Genomic DNA, 9,029 nt, shown 5'->3' with positions numbered 1-9,029 from the left:
ATCCAGAATAGCAAAAGTAATCCTTAGTAAGAAGAGTGAAAGATTAACTTTTTCAATAATGGTGCTGGGTTTTTTTTTTTCCATGCACTCTCCCCTCACCCCGACTGCCACTGGGCTACACTATGCTCACTCTGAGCTCTGGGTTCCTGCTAAACTAGAACCCCCACCATCTCCCTCCAGTAGCCACCATGATTTATCTTTTGAGAGATCATCAGCCATGATGAGATGTTCTCTGAAGTTTACAAGATCTGGGAGATCACAGATGGGCTGTGCCTGGAGGTGGAGGGCAAGATAGTCAGTAGGACAGAGGGAAATGTCTTGCTGAAGGACCTGAGGGTGAAGGTAAAAAAAGCACAGTGACCACTGCTGTTGATATCATCATGAACCATCACTTGCAGGAAACCAGCTTCACAAAAAAGCATACAAGAAGTACATCAAAGATTACATGAAATCAATCAAAGGCAAACTTGAAAAACAGAGACCAGAGAGAATAAAACCTTTTATGATAGGGGGCTATAGAACAAGTAAGCACATCCTTGCTTATTTCAAAAGTATCACTTCTTTACTGGTAAAATCATGAATCCAGATGACATGATTGCACTCCTGGACTACTGTGAGGATCAGTGTAACCCCATATATGATTTTCTTTAAGGATGGTTTAGCAATGGAAAAATGCTAACACATTTGGTGGTTACTTTGGATCTATCATCTGTCATCCTAAATGGCTGCTGCTTGTCATCCACACAACACCAGGACTTCAGACAAATGGAACTGATATCACCTTGAGCACATTTATTTTAACCATGATTTATTTGGAGTGGGGGACATTGTTTTTTAAGTATGTCATATAGGTTGTCTAAAACTAAAGTGCATTTAAACTTGAAAAGTATATTGCTGGGAAAACTGCATATCCATATATAGAAGAATATGACTACATTCTTATCTCTCACCCAGCTCAAAACTCAACTCAAAGTGCATCAAATACCTAGGAATTAAACCATAAACATTTTGTAACCACAACAAGAAAACAGAGGGTCAACACTCCTACATTTGGCACAAGCTCTGACTTCTTTAATAAGACTCTAAAGTAAAATAATAAGAAATAAGAATAATAAACCTCAATAAATGAAATTAAGAATCAATGAATGGACCAGGCACGGTGGTGCACACCTGTCATCCTAGCAGCTTGGGAGGCTAAGGCAGGAGGATCTCAATTTCAAAGCCCGCCTCAGAATAAGCCAGGTGCTAACAACTCAGTGAGACTCTGTCTCTAAATAAAATACAGAATAGGGCTGGGGAATGTGGGGATGTGACTCAGTGGTTGAGTTCCCCTGAACTCAATCCCAGTACCAAAAATAAAAAAAAAGAATCAATGAATGAGGTACCATCAAACTTATATGTTGTACAGAGCAAAGGAAACAAGAGCATGATCAAAGTACTTAGAGTGGGGGAAAAACTTTGCCAGCTAGTCCTCCAAAAAAGGATTGATATACAGAATAGAGATATACATAAAGCAAAAATCTTAACATTAAAAAAATAACCTAATAAATAAATGGGGAAATGATCTAAGCAGACATTTCTGAAAGGAAGAAATAAAAATAGCCAAAAAATATCATCTTTTCTCTAACATGCATTTTTGGCATCTTTTGATGGGAACAGATGACTGCATATATGTGTTTTTATCTTTGTGTCTTCTATTCTATTACATTGATCTTTATTTCTGTTTTAATGCCAATGACATGGTGTTTCTTTATTCTTTGTACTACATCTCTGTAGTATAATTTGAGATCAGGTATTATGATGCTTCTAGTATTGCTGTTTTTGCTTAAATTTCTTTGACTATTTTGGTTCTTCCATGTAAATTTTACGTCTGTTTGTTTCTTTTTCTAGTTTAGTGAAGAATGTCTTGGTGTTTTCCATAAAAACTGGAACAAGGCAGGGATGCCTTCTTTCACCACTTCTATTCAACATTGTCCTCGAAACTCTAGCCAGGGCAATTAGGCAGACCAAAGAAATTAAACGGATACAAATAGGAAAAGAAGAACTCAAACTATCCCTATTTGCTGATGACATGATTATATATTTAGAAGAACCCAGAAATTCCACCAGAAAACTTTTAGAACTCATAAGTGAATTAAGTAAAGTAGCAGGATATAAGATCAATGCACATAAATCTAATGCATTTTTATATGTAAGTGATGAATCCTCAGAAAGAGATGTTAGGAAAACTACCCCATTCACAATAGCCTTGGAAAAGAAAAAATACTTGGGAATCAATCTAACAAAAGAGATGAAAGACCTCTACAATGAGAATTACAGAACACTAAAGAAAGAAATTAAAGGAAACCTTAGAAGATGGTAAGATCTCCCATGTTCTTGGATAGGAAGAATTAATATTGTCAAAATGGCCATACTACTAAAAGTGCTATACAGATTCAATGCAATTCCAATTAAAATCCCAATTATGTACCTCACAGAAATAGAGCAAGTAATTATGAAATTCATCTGGAAGAATAAGAAACCCAAAATAGCTAAAGCAATCCTTTGCAGGAAGAGTGAAACAAGGGGTATCACAATACAAGAACTTCAACTATACAACAAAGCAATAGTAACAAGAACGGCATGGTACTGGTACCAAATAGACAGGTGGATCAATGGTACAGAATGGAGGACACGGACACAAATCCAAATAAATGCAATTTTCTCTTACTAGACAAAGGTGCCAAAAACATGCAAAGGAGAAAAGACAGCCTGTTCAACAAATGGTGCTGGGAAAACTGGAAAAACCATATGCAACAGAATGAAACTAAACCCCTATCTCTCACCCTGCACAAAAATCAACTCAAAATGGATCAAGGACTTTGGAATCATACAAGAGACCCTGAATCTTATAGAAGAAAAAGTAGGTCCAAATCTTCAACATGTCAGCTTAGGATCAGACTTCATTAACAGGACTCCCATAGCACAAGAAATAAAAGCAAGAATCAATAACTGGGATAGATGCAAACTGAAAAGCTTTCTCTCAGCAAAGGAAACTATCAGCAATGTGAAGACAGAGCCTACAGAATGGAGAAAGTCTTTGCCACTCATATTTCAGGTAGAGTACTAATTTACAGATTATATAAGAACTCAAAAAAAAAACTTGACACCAAGAATACAAATAACCCAATCAACAAATGTGCTAAGGAAATGAACAAACACTTCACAGAAGAAGATCTACAAGCAATCAACAGATATATGAAAGAATGTTCAACTATCTCTAGTAATAAGAGAAATGCAAATCAAAACTACCCTAACATTCCATCTCACCCCAATTAATATGGCGATTATCAAGAATACAAGCAACAATATGTGTTGGAGAGGATGTGTGGAAAAAGGTACACTCATACATTACTGGTGGGGTTGCAAACTATTGCAGCCACTCTGGAAAGCAATGTGGAGATTCCTTAGAAAACTTGGAATGGAACAACCATTTGACCCAGCTATTACACTCTTGGCCTATATCCAAAGGACTTAAAATCAGCATTCTACAGTGATGCAGTCACATCAATGTTCATAGCTGCTCCATTCACAATAGCCAGATTGTGGAACCAACCTAGATGCCCTTCAACTGATGAATGGGTAAAGAAACTATGGTATATATATAAAATGGATAAAGCCATAAAGAATAATTAAATTATGGTATTTGCAGGCCAATGGATAAAATTGGAGAATATTGTCCTAAGTGAGATAAGCCAATCTCAAAAAACCAATGGGTGAATGATCTCGCTGATAAGCAGATGATGATACAAAATTTTGGGTGGGAGGGAGGCAAAAATGGAGGAAGGAGGAACTGTATGGAGGGAAAATAGGGGTGGGAGGGTTGGGTGAAGGAAAAAAATAGCAGAATGTATTAAACACCATTACACTATGTAAATGTATGATTACACAAATCATTCGTCACTACTTTATGTATAACCAGAGGAACAAGTTGTACCCCATTTGTTTACAATAAAAGTAAATAAATAAACAACAACTTAAACAGAAAAAGAAATTCTGCTTATCTAGGAACATTGGAGTCTTCCATTTTAAGATCTTCTATAATTTCTTTATTCAATGATCTCTAATTTTAATTGTACAGATCTCACTCTGCTTTGGTTAGATTTATTCCTAGAAAGTTATATTTTGGGGGGTTATGCTTAATGGAGTTGTTTTCCTCATTTCTTTTACAGTTGATTCATTATTGGTTTACATAAAATTATTTATTTTTGCAGGTTTTGCATCCTGCTACTATGCTGAATTTATCAACTCTAGAAGTCCTCTGGTGGAGTTCTTTGAGATTTCTAAGTGTAGGATCTTATCATTTGCCAACAGCAAAAGCATGGTTATTAATGTTTTATTGTGTATAAGAACTTCTCTAAGTACATCTTAAGTATTATCATATGTTCTCTCTCTGTCTCCTTCTCTCTCTTCTCTCTCTCTCTCTCTCTCTGTTTCAAAAAATGTAACAAAAGTAATGCATAAATTAGCTTGTGATAATCATTTCACTGTATATTCATGTATCAAAACATTACATTGTACACTAAGTATATAATTTTTTTATTAATTTGTGTATTATCTTTTTGGTTTTAGATTGCCTAAGAGTTTATCAATTGTGTTTATCTATTTAAAGAACCAATTTAAAGAACCAATTCTTTGTTTAATTTGTTTTCATTTTTAATTTTTCTATTTTATTGATTTCAACTCTTAATTATTTTCTGCTTTCTAAATGTTTTGGAAATAGTTTGTTCTCCTTTATTAGAACCTTGAGATGAAACACCAGGGTGTTTATTTAGGATCTTATTTTTTAATGCACACACTCACAGCTGCTAAATTTCCCCTTACAACTGCCTTCATGGTGTCCCAGATATCAGGTATGTTGTCTAACATCATTTTATTCTAGTTTAATTTCTCCCTGAATTCACTCTCTGATCCATTTGAATGGTTTTTCAAAATCATATTGTTTAATATCCATAGGTGTAGGTAATTCCCATGGTTTTCTTGCAGTTGACTTATAATTTCAATTTATAGTGATCTGATAAATGCAAAGAACTATATCCATTTTTTTGTATCTGTTGAGACTTGATAAAATCAGGTTGTTTGCTTTTGCTATTGAGTTCTTTGAATTTTTATATATTCTGGATACCAACACTTTATCATATGTTCAGTTTGTACAAATTTTATTCCACTACATATGTTGCATTTTCCTTTTGTGTACAAAAACCTTTGAGTTTTATGTGATCTTACTTGTAAATTTTTGCTGTTCTTTCTTGTACTTTTGGTGCTATAGACAAGGAATAATTGCCAAAATTAATACCGGAAAGGTTTCCTTTTATATTTCAGTTTTGGAGCTTTATAGTTTGAGCTCTTACATTTAGATATGTGGTTCTTTATATGTTAATTTTTGTGTTTGGTGTAATATAAGAGTCCAGTTTCATTTTTTTTTGTGTGTGTGTGTGTGTATATATCCTGTTTCTTTCCTTTTTCTATTTTCTTTTTCTTTATCCAAGACAGAGGACTGAACTCGGGGCCTTGCATGAGCTAGGCAAGTGCTCTGTCACTGAGCTAAATCCTCAACCCCTGCATACCTCATTTTTGAATTCTGTTGTTAAAGAAGTCATATCTTCCCCATTATGTATTCTTGGCACCCTTGTGAAGATTAGTTTATCATACATACATGGGTTAGTTATGGGGTTCTCTGGACATAAGTAGTTCAAAGAGCCATGTCACAGCTGTGGGTTATCATTCATTGGGACCATTTCTGTAATCCAGGCAAAAGTACATAATGCAGTATCTAGGACTTCTAATCCTACAGAACCCAGATTTGCAGAGACAGTGACACAAAGTACTCTACTGGGTCATTTGGCATAATAAGTGCGGCTACTCCTGTTTCTATTCCTTGTTTCTAGAACCATTCCTTATTCCTGTTAGTTGCTATGTACTATATAGGGTCCCTAGCCCACATTTACATATATTGAGCACTTTCAACTCCTACGACCATGTTGGAGATTAATTCCTACATCTACTATCCAATTTTGAGCTCAAGAGAGCAGCAGGTCATTGTTAGTTTTACTCATTATTATGCATTTCTCTTTTATTTATGATTCACAGAAAATACTTGCTTTGTTCTTTTTTTTTTTTTTTTTTTTTTTTTTTTGTGGTGCTGGGGATCGAACCCAGGGCCCTGTGCTTGCAAGGCAAGCACTTTACCGACTGAGCTATCTCCCCAGCCCTGCCTTTGTTACATGAATATATTTTTTTGTTTTTACTATTTTACCTGATATTACTGTATATGTGGTTCAAAATAGTGCCTCAAAGGATGAAATTGTAATATCATTTGGATTGGAAGTGTATACCCTGTCTCCCTTTTGTTTACCATTTCACTAGCTATTTATTGCCTTTAGAAATTTTCTGCACTACTCTCTCTTTGCCTATCTCTACCTATTTCTCTTCTCTTGGATCATCTCTGGATATGTAATGGTTGGTTACCTCTCAAATTTGACTCATGATATTTGTATCATCCTGATGTCCCTAATCCCAGTTTTGAAGATTTGTCAATCTGCCTCAAAAAGAGACATCTGGCTCCAGACATTTGGTTTCCTTCTTATGTAGCCATAGTTCACAATCTAACCCAAATCTCCAAAGTTAAACCAAATAGTATCATTTTCTACCTGACCTTTTCAAGAGTTGATAAGGATTAGGATCCTTTCTGCGGTTACTGCAAATCTATCTTTTCATACCAATCATAGCATATTGGAATGTCTGCCTAAGTTGCCCTTCTTTCTTACTAGCTATGAATTACTTGAGGGCCAGGTAAAGATATTTAAATACATCTGTAATAACTAAGTTTCTGTACTTTTTAAGGGTTGTTTTAATTTTAGGCATTTTATAGAAAAAAATAGAAAAAATAAAGCACATAATACAGAGAACCTATTCTGATTAACAACACAGGATGGAACCATTAGAATTCAGATGTTAAAGAAGGACAAAAAAAACAATAAAAACTTGAAGTCAAAGCTGTGAGAATTTATATAATTTTCAATTTTACTAAATTTACCATATGTTTATTTAAAAAGAAGATATTTAGACATTATATAATCTAGGCATATGCTCCCTATCCATAAATGCTTATCAGGGATTTTTTGGGAAAGATTGATATTATTTTATATGAAATAAATATTTAACTATTTTTTAAAATTGAGCACATTTATTTCTAACCCTATAAGAGGGGTCTTTGCAGTTGGTGCTATATGTTTTATTTTGTTTATTACCATGACAGCTGAAAGAGAAAAATCTTAAAACTCGTTGATAAAATGGAACTTTATTTGTCATCACTAATTTTATCATAGGAAAATTCAGGAATGCTAAAAAGCTGTCTCTTGTAAATGAATTTGAAATGTAAAGACTTTAATCACATTAATGAAGGAAATATTTAAATTATTTAATACAACTTAAGTTTTTTATTGGTTCTTTTTAGTTATACATAACATAAGGATTCATTTTGACTTAATTATGAAAGCATGGAATGTGATTTGCTCTAATTCAGTTCCCAGAAGTTCCTTAATCCATTTCCTTGTTACCTTCCCTCTACTCTACTGATCTTTCTGCTATTTACTTAAAAATTTAAAGTTTTTTTTCTAAATTAGTGTCTTTTGAATACATATAATGATGAGATTCACTGTGGTATATTCATATATGTACATAGAAAAGTTAGATTTGATTCATTCCACTGCTCACCCCATCCTTCCTCCTTCCCCCTCAATCCTCTTCCTATACTCCACTGATCTTTCTCAATAAGATTATTTATATTTTTGTTTCCTTCTTTTATCTTTTATCTTTCAGAAATATTTAATGTGTGTTTATAAAGTGGAATGTACCATTTTAAAATAAACATGATGACTTTCCATTTTCATATCCCATGGGTTTTAGATCTTTTTCTAGTTTTGCCTTGCCATGCTTTATTCTTTGATAATAATTACTGTCCATTTATTATTTATTTCAAATTCATTTATTAAAATTTAAATTAATTTCAAATAATACATAAAATCATAATTTGTTCATACTTATGCCATATGATATGTTGGTACATGCGTATATTGTGTAATACTCATTCGAAATGAAAATTTTCATCTCCTCAAACATTTTATCATTTTGGGAGTAAAATTATTCAGAAATGTTTTCTCCAGCTTTTTGAAACATACAGATTTATACAGTACATTATTATCGTATATCTTCACTCTACTGTGCAACAGACCACAAGAAGTTCTTACTATAGTAAGATTGTACTATATCTAAGTATCCACTAATCAACATTTCCCTATTGCTTCCTCCCACCTACCCTTCCCAGTTCTGGTAACCACCACTGTACTCTCAAATGTTATGAGAAAAAAATTAGATTTCATATATAAATGAGACCATGCTGTAATTATCTTCCTTTGCTTGACTTATTTCATTTAGCTTAATAATTTTCAGTTCCATCTATGTGGTTGCAAATGACTGAATCTAATTGTTTATGTTGAATAGTATTTCATTGTATATACATACTACAGGTATTTATCTACTAGTGGACACTTAGGTTGTTTCTATTTTTTGGGTATGGTGAATATCCCTACAATGAACATAGAAGTTTATACATATATCTCTTTGACATACTGATTTAATTTTATTTTAATATATATCTGGTAATGAGATTGTTAGATTTTTTTTGGTGATTCTATTTTTGATTTTTTGTGGCGATTCCATGCTGTTTTCCATAATGGTTATACTAAACATTGTATGATTTTGTTCTGTGGTTCCCTTTTCTCCACATCTTCACAAGCACTTGTTAAAATTAGCCTTTTTGATATTAGGCATTCTGACAGGGTGAGTTGACATCTCATTGTGAATTTGATTTTCATTTATTGGTGATAAGTGATGTTGAACATTTTTCTTGTATGTGATAATCATTTGTAGGAAATCTTCTGAGAAACATTTGTTGCCCATTTTGACTCAGTTTTTTCTTTTGCTATTAT

General features: G+C 33.4%; 1 pseudogene; it reads left to right on the top strand.

The window, feature by feature from the left end:
* Window positions 1-201: 201 nt before the first annotated feature.
* On the top strand, window positions 202-679 carry LOC124974051 (translationally-controlled tumor protein-like; annotated as a pseudogene).
* The last annotated feature ends 8,350 nt before the right edge of the window (window positions 680-9,029 follow it).

The sequence above is a fragment of the Sciurus carolinensis genome, unplaced genomic scaffold, assembly GCF_902686445.1.
Source record: "Sciurus carolinensis unplaced genomic scaffold, mSciCar1.2, whole genome shotgun sequence".
Classification (NCBI taxonomy): Eukaryota; Metazoa; Chordata; class Mammalia; order Rodentia; family Sciuridae; genus Sciurus; species Sciurus carolinensis.
This window is presented reverse-complemented; position numbering and strand designations above follow the sequence as displayed.